Source organism: Pristiophorus japonicus, unplaced genomic scaffold, assembly GCF_044704955.1.
Source record: "Pristiophorus japonicus isolate sPriJap1 unplaced genomic scaffold, sPriJap1.hap1 HAP1_SCAFFOLD_236, whole genome shotgun sequence".
Classification (NCBI taxonomy): domain Eukaryota; kingdom Metazoa; phylum Chordata; class Chondrichthyes; family Pristiophoridae; genus Pristiophorus; species Pristiophorus japonicus.
Window position 1 is genome coordinate 442,065 of NW_027252079.1, and position 18,788 is coordinate 460,852.

Sequence of the window (18,788 nt, forward strand, 5' to 3'; positions counted from 1 at the left end):
TGTAACGTAGCCAAATTTGCTGATGATACAAAGATGGGTGAGAAAGCAAGTTGGAAGGAGGACACAAATAATCTACAAAGGGATATAGATAGGCTTAATGAGCTGCCAAAAATCTGGCAGGTGGACTATAATGTGGTAAAATGTCAGGTTATCCCCTTTGGTAGCAAAAATAAAAAAGCAAATTATTATTTAAATGGGGACTATTACAAAATGCTGTGGTGCAGAGGGATCTGGGGGTTCTTGTACATGAAACTCAATAAGTTTTCATGCAGGTACAGCAATTAATCAGGAAGGCAAATGGAATGCTGCCCTTTATTGCAAGGGGGTTAGAGTATAAAAGTAGGGAAGTCCTGCTACAGCTGTACAGGGCGTTGGTAAGACCACACCTGGAGTACTGCGTGCAGTTTTGGTCTGGATTGTCTCCATTCCCGTGCCGAGGTGATTGCTGCACCAGACGGGAGGGGCAACATTTGGGGACACGGATTTCCCACTAATTCCCATTTCCCTTCTTTCTGGTGGATAATGGAGGGGCCACTGTGTGTAATGTGCAAGTCAGTAAGAATTGTCAGCAAGCTCTTTCTATTTGGAGATTTTATTCAGTAGAAACTTTCACACACTATTGTAGATTTTGTACCAAAGATCAGTTTAGAATTAAAGTAAAAGTTCATAATTTTATTCCAAACTGAATTTCTGTTGAGAGTCGCTGAATTAAGGGGAAAGATAACACACAGCGTCTCTTAAATGGACACTGCAGCCCCGAAAACACAATCAGCAATATATCCAGAATACTAAAGTCCAGTCCAGTTATAGGGTTATCATCAGAAACAAACTCCAACTGTCAGAATGAACATGGTTCAGTCAGGATGTGATTAACAACAGCAATAACAGCAGATTCCAACCCCTGCAGTCACTTGTGAACTCGCTGGTGTCTCAGCAGGTTGGATGACTGACTGAATCCCTTCCCACACTCAGAGCAGGTGAACGGCCTCTCCCCAGTGTGAACTCGTTGGTGTTTCAACAGGGTGGATGATGTAGTGAATCCCTTCCCACACTCAGAACAGGTGAATGGCCTCTCCCCAGTGTGAACTCGCTGGTGTCTCAGCAGGTGGGATGAATGAGTGAATCCCTTCCCACACTCAGAGCAGGTGAACGGCCTCTCCCCGGTGTGAACTCGCTGGTGTCTCCGCAAGGTGGATGAATCAGTGAATCCCTTCCCACACTCAAAGCAGGTGAACGGCCTCTCCCCAGTCTGAACTCGCTGGTGTGACTGTAGGTGGGATAACTGAGTGAATCCCTTCCCACACTCAGAGCAGGTGAACGGCCTCTCCCCAGTGTGAACTCGCTGGTGTGTCAGCAGGGTGGATGATGTAGTGAATCCATTCCCACACTCTGAGCAGGTGAACGGCCTCTCCCCAGTGTGAACTCGCTGATGTATCAGCAGGTGGGATGAATCAGTGAAACCCTTCCCACACTCAGAGCAGGTGAACGGCCTCTCCCCAGTGTGATCTCGCTGGTGAGCTACAAGGTTGGATGACCGAGTGAATCCCTTCCCACACACGGAGCAGGTGAATGGCCTCTCCCCGGTGTGAACTCGCTGGTGAACTACAAGGTTGGATGACTGAGTGAATCCCTTCCCACACACGGAGCAGGTGAATGGCCTCTCCCCAGTGTGAACTCTCTGGTGTGTCAGCAGGTCGGATGACCCAGTGAATCCCTTCCCACACACGGGGCAGGTGAATGGCCTCTCCCCAGTGTGATTGCGTCGATGAATTTCCAGCTCAGATGGTGATCTGAATACCTTTCCACAGTCACCACATTTCCACGGTTTCTCCATGGTGCGGGTGTCCTTGTGACTCTCCATGGTTGGATGATCAGTTGAAGCCTCGCCCACGCACACAACACGTTTACAGTTTCTCCGCGCGGTGAATGGTGCGATGTTTTTTTAGGTTGTGTAACTGGTTAAAGCTCTATCCACAGGCAGTGCACTGGAACACTCACTCGGGTGTGTGTGTCTCGTTGCCTTTCCAGTCACACTGATGTTTGAAATCTTTTCCCACAGGCAGAACAGGCAAACAATTCTCCTTCCACTTTCAAAGGCCGATGATATTCAGGTCCTGAAGAATCGATTGACTCCGTCAGATCTTGACGTGATGTTTGGTTTGTGCTTCCCGTCTGAAAATCTCTCCTAATATTCTGTAAAAGGAGATAATAAAACTCATCACTGTCAGTACAAGACAGAAATTCAGAATAGACAATCTCGGGACCAAGTTTCGACAGGAGTTGCTCCTATTTTTTTGGAACAACTAGTTTTTTTTTTGGAGTATTCTAGAAATCGCAATTCTCCCCATTTAGTTAGCTCCAGTTTCAGTCGGGTTAGTTGAGTTTTTTTTTTCCCAAAAGGGGGCGTTTCCAGCTACTTGCGCCTGTTTTGGCTATTTAAGTAAGTTTAGACAGCGATAAGTTACTCCAAACTAACTTAGGCCTGAGTAAATGTCCACTTTGATATGCTCAGAAAAACCTTGCGGACACTTTAGCAATCGGGCGCAGGTAGCCAGAGTTAAGGGGAGGGGGAAGCGAAGTTAGAGGATTTTCCAAAGCATTAAACATTTCTCTTTGAAAAATAAAGAACCATCATCAATAATAAATGATCAATAAATCAATCAATAAATTAAAAAAATCAATAAATCAATAAATAAAAAATTATAAGTTCCGACCTCACCTACTGCCGATGCGTTGGGGAGCACCGGGAGCCCTCCAGCAGCACACGGCCCACACTCAGCCCTGCCTGCCTGCCTGATTACATTTTCAAGGGGAAGAGCTCGGGTGTGCCCCGCTGTCGAGGAGGTGGTCCGGTGGGGTCCGCTGCCGAGGAGGTAGTCAGGCGGCCCCATCGTGGAGGAGGTGTTTAGGCGGGCCGGCGAGGAGGCCTTGAGGTAAGAGCAGTGGTGGCGAGGTGAGGCCCGAGGTTGGGCAGCGGCGAGGCGAGGCTCGGATTTAGGCAGCAGCGAGGCGAGGGACGGTGAGGCAGGCAGGCCACTTGGCCAGGGATAGGGTCACCTGGAGCCACGATGCGCTGGGAGGGCCAGGAACTACTGCGCATGTGCGCAGACTCCACTGCGCACGCGCGCAGCTGCCGGCACTTTTTCGGCGAAGGGCTGTAGCTCCACCCCCCACTGCTTCTGCTGCGCTGCACCCAGTCCAAAGCAGGCCTGATCATCGTGGAGAATCCCGAGATAAGTATTAGGTGCACTTTTCCTTCTAGAAAGTCGGCGGACCTCTCGGAGGTGCGCCATTCTACGGGTCGGTCGAAACTTGGCCCCGAGTTTCCATGGAACATACTTTCCTCTCTTGTTCTTCCAAAGCTGTAAATCCCTGTCCCACACATTATCCCTCCTGCTGTGCTGAAATCCAAAACCATCGCACATTTCTAGACTGTTTCTCCTCCACTCCCAGTTTTCACCATTAATACTGGCTGGGTTCAGTTCTACATTCACTGGTTCCCCTCCCTCTCCCTCCCCTGAAGGTGCTGACTCTGGCTGGGTTCAGTTCTACACTCACTGGTTCCCCTCCCTCTCCCTCCCCTGAAGGTGCTGACTCTGGCTGGGTTCAGTTCGACACTCACTGTTTCCCCTCCCTCTCCTCTCCTGAAGGTGCTGACTCTGGCTGGGTTCAGTTCTACACTCACTGGTTCCCCTCCCTCTCCTCCCCTGAAGGTGCTGACTCTGGCTGGGTTCAGTTCTACACTCACCAGTTTCTCTCAGAGCCTGACATCGGTAGTGGCGAAGATGTTGGAATCAATTATTAAAGATGTAATAGCAGCGCATTTGGAAAGCAGTGACAGGATCGGTCCAAGTCAGCATGGATTTATGAAAGGGAAATCATGCTTGACAAATCGAGAGTTTTTTGAGGATGTAACTGGTAAAGTGGACAAGGGAGAACCAGTGGATGTGGTGTATTTGGACTTTCAAAAGGCTTTTGACAAGGTCCCACAAAAGAAATTGGTGTACAAAATTAAAGCACGTGGTATTGGGGGTAATGTACTGACGTGGAGAGAACTGGTTGGCAGACAGGAAACAGAGAGTCGGGATAAACGGGTCCTTTTCAGAATGGCAGGCAGTGAATAGTGGAGTGCTGCAGGGCTCAGTGCTGGGACCCCAACTATTTACAATATACATTCATGATTTAGACGAAGGAATTGAATGTAATATCTCCAAGTTTGCAGATGACACTAAGCTGGGTGACAGTGCGAGCTGCGAGGAGGATGCTAAGAAGCTGCAGGGTGACTTGGACAGGTTAGGTGAGTGGGCAAATGCAGTATAATGTGGATAAGTGTGAGGTTATCCACTTTGGTGGCAAAAAACAGGAAGGCAGATTATCTGAATGGTGACAGATTAGTAAAAGGGGAGGTGCAACGAGACCTGGGTGTCATGGTACATCAGTCATTGAGGTAGGCATGCAGGTACAGCAGGCAGTAAAGAAAGCAAATGGCATGCTGGCCTTCATAGCGAGGGGATTTGAGTATAGGAGCAGGGAGGTCTTGCTGCAGTTATACAGGGCCTTGCTGAGATCACACCTTGAGTATTGTGTGCAGTTTTGGTCTCCTAATCTGAGGAAGGATGTGCTTGCTATTGAGGGAGTGCAGCGAAGGTTCACCAGACTGATTCCCGGGATGGCAGGACTGACATATGAGGAAAGACTGAATCGGCTAGGCTTATATTCACTGGAATTTAGAAGAATGAGAGGGGATCTCATAGAAATGTATAAAATTCTGACGTGATTGGACAGGTTAGATGCAGGATAAATATTCCCGATGTTGGGGAAGTCCAGAACCAGGTGTCACAGTCTAAGGATATAGGACCAAGATGAGGAGAAACTTTTTCACCCAGAGAGTTGTGAACCTGTGGAATTCTCTGCCACAGAAAGTTGTCGAGTCCAGTTCGTTGGACATATTCAAAAGGGAGTTCGATGTGGCCCTTACGGTTAAAGGGATCAGGGTGTATGGAGAGAAAGCAGGAATGGGGTACTGAAGTTGCATGGTCAGCCATGATCATATTGAATGGTGGTGCAGGCTCGAAGGGCCAAATGACCTGCTCCTGCACCTATTTTCTATGTTTCTATGAGTTCTCAGGTGACTGAAGAGTCCAATGCAGGAATTACAGTCTCTGTCACAGGTGAGGTAGAAGGTGGTTGAAGGAACGGGTGGATGGGGAGCCTGGGTTGTCGTGCGCTCCTTCCGCTGTCGGTGCTTGGCTTCAGCTTGCTCCCGGTGAAGAGACTCGAGCTGTTCAGCGCCTTCCCGGATGCTTTCCTTCACTTCGGGTGGTCTTAGGCCAGGAATTCCCAAGTGTCGGTGGGGATGTTACACTTTTTCAAGGCGGCTTTGAAGGTGTCACTGCCTGTTTAAAGGTGCAGTGTCTCTGTGCCTGTTTAAAGGTGCAGTATCCCTGTGCCTGTTTAAAGGTGCAGTATCCCTGTGCCTGTTTAAAGGTGCAGTGTCTCTGTGCCTGTTTAAATGGGAAGTGTCCCTGTGCCTGTTTAAAGGTGCAGTGTCTCTGTGCCTGTTTAAAGGTGCAGTGTCTCTGTGCCTGTTTAAATTTGCAGAGTCTCTGTGCCTGTTTAAATTTGCAGTGTCCCTGTGCCTGTTTAAAGGTGCAGTGTCCCTGTGCCTGTTTAAATGTGCAGTGTCTCTGTGCCTGTTTAAAGGGAGAGGGAGTGAAATTTTGCTACTTTACATCTCGTGTTACTGCCCCCAGCTCACGAAATGGGGTGCAAGAGAGTTTGCGACTGGGCGCGGTGAGAACAGTGCTTTCCGCTAAAGTTGGCGGGAGTTTTGCAGTGACTCTGCTGCACTCTGTGATGCTGAAGTAATAACCATGCACAGCGCCCCGGACCAAAAATTGTCCCTCGCCCCCTGGTCCTGTGCCTGGCACTGACAATCACAGCTTCAGCAGTCGGGGTTCAGTCGGATGTCGGCTGGTGGAGCGCTACTTACAGGCACCGTAGTAATTCCCGCCTCCTGTATGGCTCAGAGTCGTGGACCATGTACAGTAGACAGCTCAAGTCGCTGGAGAAATACCACCCACGATGTCTCGCAAGATCCTACAAATCCCCTGGGAGGACAGACTCACCAACATTAGCGTCCTCGTCCAGGCCAACATCCCCAGCATTGAAGCACTGACCACACTCGATCAGCTCCGCTGGGCAGGCCACATAGTTCACATGCAAGACACGGGACTCCCAAAGCAAGCACTCTACTCGGATCTTGCCCACGGCAAACGAGCCAAAGGTGAGCAGGAGAAACGTTACACGGACATCCTCAAAGCCTCTCTGATAATGTGCGACATCCCCACTGGCACCTGGGAGTCCCTGGCCAAAGACCGCTCGAAGTGGAGGAAGAGCATGCGGGAAGGCGCTGAGCTCCTCAGTCTCGTCGCCGAGAGCATGCAGACGTCAAGTGCAGGCAGCGGAAAGAGCGTGCGGCAAACCAGACTCCCCACCCACCCTTTCCTTCAACCACTGTCTGTCCCACCTGTGACAGAGACTGTGGTTCTCGTATTGGACTGTTCAGCCAACTAAAAACTCATGCTCAGAGTGGAAGCAAGTCTTCCTCGATTCCGAGGGACTGCCTATGGTGACTTACAGGCACCAGCATCTGGTTTACTTTTAGTCGGCCAATAATGCTTCTTTCTTAGTTTCACATAGTCTCTGTGCCCATTTAAAGGGAGAGTCTCTGTGCCCGTTTAAAGGGAGAGTCTCTGTGCCCGTTTAAAGGGAGTTTCTTTGGATTTTCTGATTGCTTCAAACAGGGGTATGCCCCACTTTTGTGATTTGGAGAACAGGCAGTGATGTTAGCAGCAATGACACCGAACCTCAATGCTCATATCAGCATCTTGGAAAAGATAAGAGGAAGGCTGCAAAGTCCAAAAGGACGTTGCTTGAACAGCCAAGGAAAAGCAAGAGGCAAACGGAAATCCTCATAGGGGACTCCATCATCAGGCACACAGACAGCACCCTGTGTAGAGGCAAGGCTGTGTCAAGAGCAGACTTCTGTTTTCCAGGAGCCAAGATAGCTGATCTCCGGGATCGTGTGGATGAACTAATGAAAGGTGAGTGTCAGGATTCTGCAGTAGGTTTACATATTGGAACTAACGATATCATGGATAGAAGTCCATTTGTTTTGCAGGATTCCTACAAAAGCCTCATAGATGTCCTTCAGCAAAGGGGTGCAAGGTTAGTAGTCTCCGGGCTATTACCAGTCATGTCCAGATCGAGGGAGAGGAACAGGCAAATCCGTGGGATTCAACATCGGCTTCAGGACCTCTGCAAGAAGCAGCTTCACTTCATCAATAATCGTGAGGTGTTCCCTGGACAAGGTAAGTTGTTTAGGAGGGACAGCCTCCATCTTAACCTCTTGGGAGCTAAAAGGCTGGCAGAGGGTGCTGAATTATCCCCGAGTTCAGCAAGGGGATAGTGTAGATAAGTTCAAAGTTAGCCTTACTGCACATGATAATTACATAGCAGCAAAGCATGAAGATAAACCAGTTAGGAAGCAAACAAGAATTAATAGATGTGAGACCTTTTAAATTGCTTTCATGTAAATGCAAAGGAGTGTAAGAAGCAAATTGTTAGAATTGCAATCCTGTGATGTGTTGAAGAATTTAGACATTGTGTATTTCTCAGACATGACTAGATGATAATGATGGCACAGACATTCATCTAAAGGGCTACAAGGGTTTCAGAAAGGTTAGTGTAGGCCAAAGGGGAGGTGGGGCTGCTATTTTTATCAGTGAGAATCTAACAGCTCGAGAGAGAGACTTGATATTGCCTCATTAGGCACAGCTGAAGCTATCTGGGTTCAAGTGGACCAAGCTCACGGGCAGGGATTAATTATCGCTAATTGCCTGTATTTTTAATTGATCACTGCACTCTGGAATGGTTCCTACAGATTGGAAGGAGTCCCCATTTTTAAAAAAGGTGCCAATGCAGACCCAGGTAGCTGTAGGCCCATCAGTTTGACATCAGTAATAGGTAAAACTCCAGACACCATAAAGTCTCATGGCTTCAGGTCAAGCATGGATAAGGAAACCTGCTGATTACCACCTACTGCCCTCCATCAGCTGATGAATCAGTACTCCCCCATGTTGAACACCACTTGCAAAAAGCACTGAGAGTAGCAAGGACAGAGAACGTACTCTGGGTGGGGGACTTCAATGTCCATCATCAAGAGTGGCTCGGTAGCACCACTACTGACCGAGCTGGCCCAGTCCTGAAGGACATAGCTGCCAGACTGGGCCTGCAGCAGGTGGTGAGAGAACCAACATGAGGGAAAAACCTACTTGACCTCGTCCTCACCTGTTATGTATGTAAATCTGTAATTACTATGTCTAATCACCAGAGGGCTTATCCCCTGATGTCCCAAGGGATCCCACAATCCCTTGGGAGTACCTGCATAGAAGGAGGCCTCACAGGCTGGAGAAGCACTCTGAGACCTGCAATAAGGGACTATGGTCACACTTACTTTGAGCTTGCAGTATCTAGTCTGACTCCTTATCTAAGACATAACATCACCAATGTACCTGTTGCAGATGCATCTTTCCATGACAGCACTGGTAGCAGCGACCACCTCACAGTCATTCTGGAGATGAACTCTCATCTTCACACAGAGGACACCCTCCATTGTGTTGTGTGGCACTACCATCGTGCTAAATGGGATATATTCAGAACAAATCTAGCAGCTCAAAACTAGGCATCCATGAGGCACTGTGGGCCATCAGCAGCAGTAGAATTGTATTCCACCACAATCTGTAACCTCATGGCCCGGCATATCCCTCACTCTACCATTACCATCAAGCCAGGGGACCAACCCTGGTTCAATGAAGAGTGTAGAAGAACATGCCAGGAGCAGCACCAGACGTACCTAAAAATGAGGTGCCAATCTGGGAAAGTTGCAACACAGTAATACATGCATGCTTAAAAACAGAAGCAGCATGCTGTAGACAGGGCTAAGCAGTCCCACAACCAATGGATCAGATTAAAGCTCTGTAGTCCTGCCACATCCAGTGGTGAATGGTGGTGGACCATGAAACAATTAACGGGAGGAGGAGGCTCCATGAATATCCCCATCCTCAATGATGGCAGAGCCCAGCACGCGAGTGCAAAAGAAAAGACTGAAGTGTTTACAACCATCTTCAGCCAGAAGTGTCGAGTGGATGATCCATATCGGCCTCCTCCTGAGGTTCCCACCATCACAGAAGCCAGTCTTCAGCCAATTCGATTCACTCCACGTGATAGCAAGAAAGGGCTGAATGCACTGGATACAGCAAAGGCTATGGGCCCCGACAACATCCCGGCTGTTGTGCTGAAGACTTGTGCTCCAGAACTAGCTGTGCCTCTAGCCAAGCTGTTCCAGTACAGCTACAACACTGGCATCTACCCAACAATATAGAAAGCTGCCCAGGTATGTCCTGTCCACAAAAAGAAGGACAAATCCAATCCGGCCAATTACCGCTCCATCAGTCTACTCTCAATCATCAGCAAAGTGATGGAAGATGTCGTCCACAGTGCTATCAAGCGGCACTTACTCACCAATAACCTGCTCACTGATACCCAGTTTGGGTTCCCCCAGGACCACTCTGTTCCAGACCTCATTACAGCCTTGGTCCAAACATGGACAAAACAGCTGTACTCTAGAGGTGAGGTGAGAATGACTGCCCTTGACATCAAGGCAGTATTTGACTGAGTGTGGCATCAAGGAGCCCGAGTAAAAGTGAAGTCAATGGGAATCAGGGGGAAAACTCTCCACTGGTTGGAGTCATATCTAGCACAAAGGAAGATGGTTATGGTGGTTGGAGGTCAATCATCACAGCCCCAGGAGTTCCTCAGGGCAGTGTCCTCAGCCCAACCATCTTCAGTTGTTTTATCAATGACCTTCCTTCCATCATAATGTCAGAAATGGGGCTGTTCGCTGATGACTGCACAGTGTTCAGTTCCAACTCCTCAGATAATGGAGCAGTCCATGCCCGCTTACAGTAAGACGTGGACAACATTCAGGCTTGGGCAGATAAGTGGCAAGTAACATTCACGACACAAAAGTGCCAGGCAATGACTATCTCTAACAAGCAAGACACCACCACCCCATAACATTCAATGGCATTACCATCGCCGAATCCCCTACCATCAACATCCTCGGGATTACCATTGACCAGAAACTTAACTGGACCAGCCACATAAATACTGTGGCAACAAGAGCAGGTCAGAGGCTGGGTATTCTACGGCCAGTGTCTCACCTCCTGACTCCCCAAAGTCTTTTCACCATCTACAAGGCACAAGTCAGGAGTGTGATGGAATACTCTCCACTTGCCTGGATGGGTGCAACTGCGACAACACAAGCAGCTCGATACCATCCAGGACAAAGCAGGCCACTTTATTGGCACCCCATCGAACACCTTAAACATTCACTCCCTCCATCATCGATGTACCGTGGCTGCAGTGTTTACCATGTACAAGATGTACTGCAGCAACACGCCAAGGCTTCTTCGGCAGCATCTCCTGAACCCATAACTTCTACCACCTTGAAGGACAAGGGCAGCAGGCGCATGGGAACATCACCATCTCCATATTCCCCTCCGAGTCACACACCATCCCGATCTGGAAGCATATCGCCGTTCCTTCATTGCCGCTGAGTCAAAATCCTGGAACTCCCTTCCTAACAGTACTGTGGGAGTACCAACACCACACGGACTGCAGCGGTTCAAGAAGGTGGCTCCCCACCATCTTCTCAAGGGCAATTATGGATGGGCAATAAATACATAGAAAAAAGGTACAGGAGCAGGTCATTCGGCCCTTCGAGCCTGCACCACCATTCAATATGATCATGGCTGATCATGCATCTTCAGTACCCCATTCCTGCTTTCTCTCCATACCCCTCGATCCCTTTAGCTGTAAGGGCCACATCTAACTCCCTTTTGAATATATCGAACGGACTGGCCTCAACAACTTTCTCTGGTAGAGAATTCCACAGGTTCACAATTCTCTGGGTAAAGAAGTTTCTTCTCATCTCGGTCCTAAATGGCTTACCCCTTATCCTTAGACTGTGACCCCTGGTTCTGGACTTCCCCAACATCGGGAAATTCTTCCTGCATCTAATCTGTCCAATCCTGTCAGAATTTTATATGTTTCTATGAGATCCCCTCTCATTCTTCTAAATTCCAGTGAATATAAGCCTAGTCGATCCAGTCTTTCTTCATATGTCAGTCCTGCCATCCCGGAATCAGTCTGGTGAACCTTCGCTGCACTCCCTCAATAGCAAGAATGTCCTTCCTCAGATTAGGAGACCAAAACTGTACACAATATTCAAGTTGTGGCCTCACCAAGGCCCTGTACATCTGCAGTAAGCCCTCCCTGCTCCTGTGCTCAAATCCTCTCGCTATGAAGGCCAACATGCCGTTTTCACCGCCTGCTGTACCTGCAGACCAACTTTCAATGACTGATGTACCATGACACCCAGGTCTCGCTGCACCTCCCCTTTTCCTAATCTGTCACCATTCAGATAATATTCTGCCTTCCTGTTTTTGCCACCAAAGTGGATAACCTTACATTTATCTACATTATACTGCATCTGCCATGCATTTGCCCACTCACCTCACCTGTCCAAGTCACCCTGCAGCCTCTGAGCATCGTCCTCACAGCTCACACTGCCACCCAGCTTGGTGTCATCTGCAAACCTGGCAATATTACATTCAATTCCTTCGTCGAAATCATTAATGTATATTGTTAATAGCTGGGGTCCCAGCACTGAAACTTACGGTACCCCACTAGTCACGGCCTGCCATTTTGAAAAAAAACCGTTTATTTCTAATCTTTGCCTCCAGTCTGCCAACCAGTTCTCTATCCACGTCAATACATTACCCCCAATACCATGTGCTTTAATTTTGTACACTAATCTCATGTGGGACCTTGTCAAAAGCCTTTTGAAAGTCCAAATACACCACATCCACTGGTTCTCCCTTGTCCACTCTTCTAGTTACATCTTCAACATTTTTGAGAAGATTTGTCAAGCATGATTTCCCTTTCATAAATCCATGCCAACTTGGACCGAGCCATTCACTGCTTTCCAAAGCCGCTGCTATTACATCTTTAATAATTGATTCCAACATTTTCCCCACTACCGATGTCAGGCTAACCGGTCTATCATTCCCTGTTTTCTCACTCCCTCATTTTTTGAAAAAGTGGTTTTACATTCACTACCTTCCAATCCATAGGAACTGATCTAGAGTCTATAGAATGTTGGAAAATAACCACCAATGCATCCACTATTTCTAGGGCCACTTCCTTAAGTATTCTGTGATGCAGACTATCAGGCCCTGGGGATTTATCGTCCTTCAATCCCATCAATTTCCTGAACACAATTTCCTGACTAATAAGGATTTCCTTCAGTTCCCCCTTCTCGCTAGACCCTCGGTCCCCTAGAATTTCCGGAAAGTTATTTGTGTCTTCCTTAGTTTAGACAGAACCAAAGTATTTGTTCAATTGGTCTGCCATTTATTTGTTCCCCATTATAAATTCACCTGATTCTGACTGCAAGGGACTACATTTGTCTTCGCTAATCTTTTTCTCTTCACATATCTGTGGAAGCTTTTGCAGTCAGTTTTTATGTTCCCGGCAAGCTTCCTCTCATACTCTATTTTCTCCCTCCTAATTAAATGCTTTGTCCTCTGCTGAATTCTAAAGTCCTCAGGTTTGCTGCTTTTTCTGGCCAATTTATATGCCTCTTGCTTGGATTTAACACTATCCCCTAATTTCCCTCGTTAGCCACGGTTGAGCCAACTTCCCCGTTTTATTTTTACGCCAGACAGGGATGTCCAATTGTTGAAGTTCATCCATGTGATCTTTAAATGTCTACCATTGCCTATCCACCGTCAACCCTTTAAGTATCATTCGCTAGTCTATTCTAGCCAATTCACTAGTTGGTTCCTCGACATAATGGTCTAGAAAACCATCCCTTAGACACTCCAGGCAATCCTCCTCCACCGTATTGCGACCAGTTTGGTTAACCCAATCTATATGTAGATTAAAGTCACCCATGATAACTGCTCTACCTTTATTGTACGCATCCCTAATTTCCTGTGTGATGCCAACCCCAACCTCACTACTACTGTTTGGTGGTCAGTGCACAACTCCCACTAGCGTTTTCTGCAGCTCTACCCATACAGATTCCACATCATCCAAGCCAATGTCCTTCCTTACTATTGTGTTAATCTCCTCTTTAACCAGCAACGCTGGCCTTACCAGCGATGCCTACATCCCTTGAACGAATAAAAAAACGAATCAGACCCATCTGACCTCTCAAGTGGGTGTAAAAGATTCCATGACATTATTTTGAAGAAAAAATATCTCTCCGGTGTCCTGGTCAACATTTATCCCTCAACCAACATCACTAAAACAGAGGCTGTGAAAAGCATTTTATAAATACAAGTCTTCCTTTGACAAAGGAGAAAAAGCTTAAAAATGGAACAGTCGATAACAGGACATAATTAGCCTCCCCATGGAGAAATCAAGGAATCGATTCACTGTATGTAGGAAACAAAGCTTGTTTGACAGTTGTTTGACAGAGGGAGCAGAAAAGATTTACAAGAATGATTAAGAAACATAGAAAATGAGTGTAGGAGTAGGCCATTCTGCACTTCGAGCCTGCACCACCATCCAATAAGATCATGGCTGATCATTCCCTCAGTACCTCTTTCCTGCTCTCTCTCCATACCCCTTTGATCCCTTTAGCCATAAGGGCCATATCTAACTCCCTCTTGAATATATCCAATGAACTGGCATCATCAACTCTCTGTGGTAGAGAATTCCACAGGTTAACAACTCTGAGTGAAGAAGTTTCTCCTCATCTCAGTACTAAAAGGCCTATCCCTTATCCAAAGACTGTGTTCCCTGGTTCTGGACTTTTCCATCATCGGGAACATTCTTCCCGCATCTAACCTGTCCAGTCCCGTCAGAATCTTGTAAGTTTCTGTGAGATTCCCTCTCATCCTTCTAAACTTCAGTGTATAAAGGCCTAGTTGATCCAGTCTCTCCTCATATGTCAGTCCCACCATCCCAGGAATCAGTCTGGTGAACCTTCGCTGCACTCCCTCAATAGCAAGAACGTCCTTCCTCAGGTTAGGAGACCAAAATTGAACACAATATTCCAGGTGAGGCCTCACCAAGGCCCTGTACAACTGCAGTAAGACCTCCCTGCTCCTATACTCAAATCCCCTAGCTATGAAGGCCAACATACCATTTGCTGCCTTCACCGCCTGCTGTACTTGCATGCCAACTTTCAATGACTGATGAACCATGACACCCAGGTCTCGTTGCACCTCCCCCTTTCCTAATCTGCTGCCATTCAGATAATATTCTGCCTTTGTGTTTTTGCCCCCAAGTGGATAACCTTACATTTATCCACATTATACTGCATCTGCCATGCATTTGCCCACTCACATAACCTGTCCAAGATACCCTGCAGCCTCTAAGCATCCTCCTCACAGCTCACACCGCCACCCAGTTTAGTGTCATCTGCAAACTTGGAGATAGTACATTCAATTCCTTCATCCAAATCATTGATGTATATTGTAAATAGCTGGGGTCCCAGCACTGAACCCTGCGGCACCCCACTAGTCACTGTCTACCATTCTGAAAAGGACACGTTTATTTCCACTCTTTGATTCATGTCTGCCAACCAGTTCTCTATCCACGTCAGTACATTACCCCCAATACCATGTGCCTTAATTTTGCACACCAATCTCTTGTGTGGGACCTTGTCAAAAGCCTTTTGAAAGTCCAAATACACACATCGACTGGTTCTCCCTTGTCCACTCCACTAATTTTGTCCACATCCTCAAAAACTTCCAGAAGATTTGTCAAGCATGATTTCCCTTTCATAAATCCATGCTGACTTGGAACGATCCTGTCACTGCTTTCCAAATGCGCTGCTATTTCATCTTTAATAATTGATTCCAACATTTTCTCCACTACTGATGTCAGGCTAACTGGTCTATAATTACCCGTTTTCTTTCTCCCTCCTTTTTTAAACAGTGGTGTTACATTAGCTACCCTCAAGTCCATAGGAACTGATCCAGAGTCGATAGACTGTTGGAAAATGACCACCAATGCATCCACTATTTCTATGGCCACTTCCTTAAGTACTCTGGGATGCAGACTATCAGGCCCTGGGGATTTATCGGCCTTCAATCCCATCAATTTCCCTAACACAATTTCCCGCTTTATAAGGATATCCTTCAGTTCCTCCTTCTTCCTAGACCCTCGGTTCCCTTGTATTTCCAGAAGGTTATGTGTGTCTTCCTTCGTGAAAACAGAACCAAAGTATTTGTTTAACTGGTCTGCCATTTCTTTGTTCCCCATTATAAATTCACGCGAATCTGACTGCAATGTTTTCACTAATCTTTGTCTCTTCACACATCTATAGAAGCTTTTGCAGTCAGTTTTTAATGTTCCGAGCAAGCTTCCTCTCATACTCTATTTTCCCCCTCCTAACTAAACCCTTTGTCCTCCTCTGCTGTATTGCAAAATTCTCCCAGTCCTCAGGTTTGCTGCTTTTTCTGGCCAATTTATATGCCTCTTCCTTGGATTTAACACTATCCTTAATTTCCCTTGTTAGCCACGGTTGAGCCACCTTCCCCGTTTTATTTTTACTCCAGACAGGGATGTACAATTGTTGAAGTTCATCCACGTGATCTTTAAATGTTTGCCATTGCCTATCCACCGTCAACCCTTTAAGTATCACTCACCAGTCTATTCCAGCCAATTCACGTCTCATACCATCGAAGTTACCTTTCCCCAAGTTCAGGACCCGAGTCTATGAATTAACTGTGTCACTCTCCATCTTAATAAAGAATTCTACCATATTATGGTCATTATTTCCCAAGGGGCCTCGCACAACAAGATTTGCGGGATGAGGGACTTCAGTTACATGGATAGACTGAAGAACCTGGGGGTGGTCTTAGAACAGAGAAGGTTGAGAGATTTGATAAAATCATGAGGGGTCTGGACAGAGTAGAGAGAAAATATTCCCATTGGCGGAAGGGTCGAGAACCAGAGGACACAGATTCAAGGTGATCGGCAAAAGAACCAAAGGCAACACGAGAAAAAACTTTTTTTACGCAGCGAGTGTTTAGGATCTGGAATGCACGGCCTGAAAGGCTGGTGGAGGCAGATTCAATCTTGGCTTTCAAAAAGTGAATTGGATAAGTACCGGAAATAAAGCATTTGCAGGGCTACGGGGAAAGGGCAGGGAGTGGGACTAGCTGAAGTGCTCTTGCAGAGAGCCGGCACAGGCTCGACGGTCCGAAAGGCCTCCTTCTCTGCTGTAACCATTCTATGATATCCAGAAAATTAAACTCCAGCCCAGTTGCAGGGATTAATTACACCAGCGGCAACAAACCCCAACTGTCCGAGTGAACATGGTTCAGTCCGGGATGTTCAGTCCAGCAACAATAACAGCAGAGTCCAATCCCTGCAGTCCCCTGTGAATTCGCTGGTGTGTCAGCAGGTCACATGTTCGAGTGAATCCCTTCCCACATTCAGAGCAGATGAACGGTCTCTCCCCAGTGTGAATGCGTTGGTGTGTCAGCAGGGTGGATGAATCAGTGAATCCCTTCCCACACTCGGAGCAGGTGAACGGCTTCTCCCCAGTGTGAACTTGCTGGTGTGCCAGCAGCTGGGATGATCGAACGAAACCCTTTCCACATTCAGAGCAGATGAACGGTCTCTCCCCAGTGTGAATGCGTTGGTGTGTCAGCAAGTTGGATAAACAAGTAAAGCCCTTCCCACACTCGGAGCAGGTGAATGGCCTCTCCCCAGTGTGAGTGCACAGGTGTGCCCGTAGGCTGGATGACTGAGTGAAGCCCTTCCCACACATGGGACAGGTAAATGGCCTCTCCCCAGTGTGAATACGCTGGTGTGCTAGCAGGTGGGATGAACGAGTGAATCTCATCTCACACACCGAGCAGGTGAACGGCCTCTCCCCAGTGTGAACTCGCTGGTGTGCTAGCAGGTGGGATGAACGAGTGAATCCCTTCCCGCACACAGGACAGATGAATGGCCTCTCCCCAGTGTGAACTCGCTGGTGTACCAACAGAGCGGATGACCGAGTGAATCCCTTCCCACACACGAGACAGGTGAACGGCCTCTCTCCGGTGTGACTGCGTCGATGAGTTTCCAGCTCAGATGGGTAATTGAATCCCTTCCCACAATCTCCACATTTCCACGGTTTCTCCATGGTGCAGGTGTCCTTGTGTCTCTCCAGGTTGGACGATCAGTTGAAGCCTGATCCACACACACAATACATGAACGGTTTCTCCCCGCTGTGAATAGTGCGATGTTTTTTCAGGCTGTATAACTGGTTAAAGCTCTTTCCACAGTCAGTGCACTGGAACACTCTCACTCGGGTGTGTGTGTCTCGGTGCTTTTCCAGTCACACTAATGTTGAAAATCTTTTCCCACAGACAGAACAGACAAATGTTTCTCCTTCCACATTCAAAGGCCGATGATATACAGGTGAATCGAGTGACTCTGTCAGATCTCGATATGATTAGTTGGAGTTTCCCGTCTGCAAATCCTCCTTTTCTAATATCCTGTAAAAGGAGTTTACAAAAGTCAGCACTGGAAGTGCAGGATAGAAATGGAGGACAGACAATCCTAGTTTCTACGGAACATTCTTTCCTCTCTTGTTCCCCCAAAGCTGTAAATTCCCGTCCCACACACTCTCCCTCCTCCCGGTGCTGAAATCCAAACTCATCGCACCACCTCCATCATTCTTTCTTCCATCTGCTGTTTTCTCACTCCCTCTTCTCTGGTTGAGCTCAGTTCTATATCACTGGTATGCAGACTGAGAATAAATGAGGAATGATTTTCTCTCCTGGTCACTGGGACTCTAAAGCCCCGCCCATCCTCTGCTCCTGTAGCAAGATGGGCACGCAGGCGCCCTGATCCTGTCCAAGAATTCGGCTAGTTACCCCGAGCGGTCGGGTCTATCACCGCGGGTCAAACATGGGGCCTGCGGGCTCGTATTCGGGGCCTGAGGCCTACACCAGGTATTTATGAAGCTGCCCAGCCCACCCAGGGGTCCAATTCCTCTGCTGAGCCCACAAGCTCCTACCGACTCGCAGAACGTCTCTTCCGCCTCAGACCACCTCCACCACTGGCACTGCGCCTGCTCAGAGCACAGCGCGGTCCCGCGTCTGGGCTCCTGTTGTCATTGATAGAGCTCTTTATCCCTGCACGGGGGATTCTGGCTACAGAAGTAAACTTTGCAACATTTGGTAGTGAAATGGGTTGATTCAGGACAGACAGCAGGGATTATTGCAGGAAATAACAGAGTGCAGTGAGAAAGGAAATGCAGGGGATGTTGTGTAGATGGATTGTCAAAAGGTGTTTGATAAGGTGCCGGACAGGAGGCTTGTTGATCAAATTAAGGCTCACGGTATTAAAGGGAGTGGGGCCGCGTGGAGAGGAAGTTGGGTAAAGGGCAGAAAACAGAGAGTAATGGTTAATGGATGTTCTTCAGACTGGAGGGATGTAAACAGTGGTGTCCCCAGGGTCAGTGTTGGGACCATTGCTCTTAATATAGAGAAATGATCTGGGCTAAGGTATAAACACATAAGAATTAGAAGCAGGTGTAGGCCATTTGTCTCCTCGACCCTGCTCCGCCATTCAAGACCATACTGATTCATCAATTGATCCACCGCTACGAAAATCAATAATAAAAATAAAACCGGACGGACCAC

At 47.6% G+C, this 18,788-nt stretch overlaps 1 pseudogene; it reads right to left on the reverse strand.

The window, feature by feature from the left end:
- Positions 1–18,788, reverse strand: part of LOC139245785 (zinc finger protein 585A-like) — a 423,809-nt pseudogene that overhangs the window by 95,212 nt on the left and 309,809 nt on the right.